The sequence below is a fragment of the Macaca fascicularis genome, chromosome 17 (genome assembly GCF_037993035.2).
Source record: "Macaca fascicularis isolate 582-1 chromosome 17, T2T-MFA8v1.1".
NCBI lineage: Eukaryota > Metazoa > Chordata > Mammalia > Primates > Cercopithecidae > Macaca > Macaca fascicularis.
In genome coordinates this window covers 35455917-35457106 of record NC_088391.1, presented here as the reverse complement: position 1 = coordinate 35457106, position 1190 = coordinate 35455917, and positions in this window count along the sequence as shown.

Genomic DNA, 1190 nt, shown 5'->3' with positions numbered 1-1190 from the left:
AACCTAGGGCCAAAAATGCAGCTATTAAATCTTTCTCTCTCTGAGATACAGAGTTAGTTTAAGAACAATGCAAACAAATGGTTGCCTTCAGTGTGATGTAAATAAGAGAATGCTGATATGATTTGGATCTGTATCCCCACCCAAATCTCATGTTGAAATGTAATTCCCAATGCTGGAGGTGGGGCCTGGTGGGAAGTGATTAAATCATGGGGTCATGAAAAATTCTCTGGCCATGTAAAATGGGCCTGCTTTCCCTTCATCTTCTGCCATGATTGTAAGTTTCCTCCCCAGAAGCCAGGCAGATGCAAGTATCATGCTTCCTATACAACCTGCAGAACTGTGATCCAAATAAAACCACTTTTCCTTTTTTTTTTTTTTTTTTTTTGGAGACGGAGTCTCACTCTATCACCTAGACTGGCGTGCAATGGCGCGATCTCAGCTCACTGAAACCATTGCTTCCTGGGTTCAAGCAATTCTGTCTCAGCCTCCCAAGTAGCTGGGACTACAGGCACACACCACCATGCCCAGCTAAATTTTGTATTTTTAGCAGGGACGGGGTTTCACCATGTTGACCAGGATTGTCTCAATCTCTTGACCTAGTGATCCATCTGCCTTGGCCTCCCAAAGAAACCCACTTTTCTTTATAAATTATCTAGGCTCAGTTATTTCTTTATAGCAATGTGCATTCTAATACAGAAAATTGGTACTGAAGAGTAGGGCATTGTTATAAAGATGCATGAAAATGTGGAAGTGAATTTGGAACAGGGAAACAGGCAGAAGCTGGAGGAGTTTGGAGAGCTCAGATAACAGGAAAATGAGGGAAAACTTTGATCTTCCTAGAGACCTGTTAAATTGTTATGACCAAAATGCTGACAGTGATATGGACAATGAAGTGCAGGCTGAGGAGGTCTCAGATGGAACTGAGGAACTTAGTGGGAACTGGAGCAAAGGTCACTTTTGTTATGTATTAACAAAGAGATTGGCTGTGGTGGCCCTGCTCTAGGGAATGTGTAGAACTTTTGACTTGAGATTGATGATTTAAGGTATCTGGAGGAAAAAAATTCTAAGCGGCAAAATGTTCCAGGGTTGCTTCTAACAACCTATGCTCATATGTGTGAACATAGAAATGAACTGAAACTGGAATTTTTATTTAAAAGGGAACCAAAGCATAAAGGTTTGGAAAATTTGCA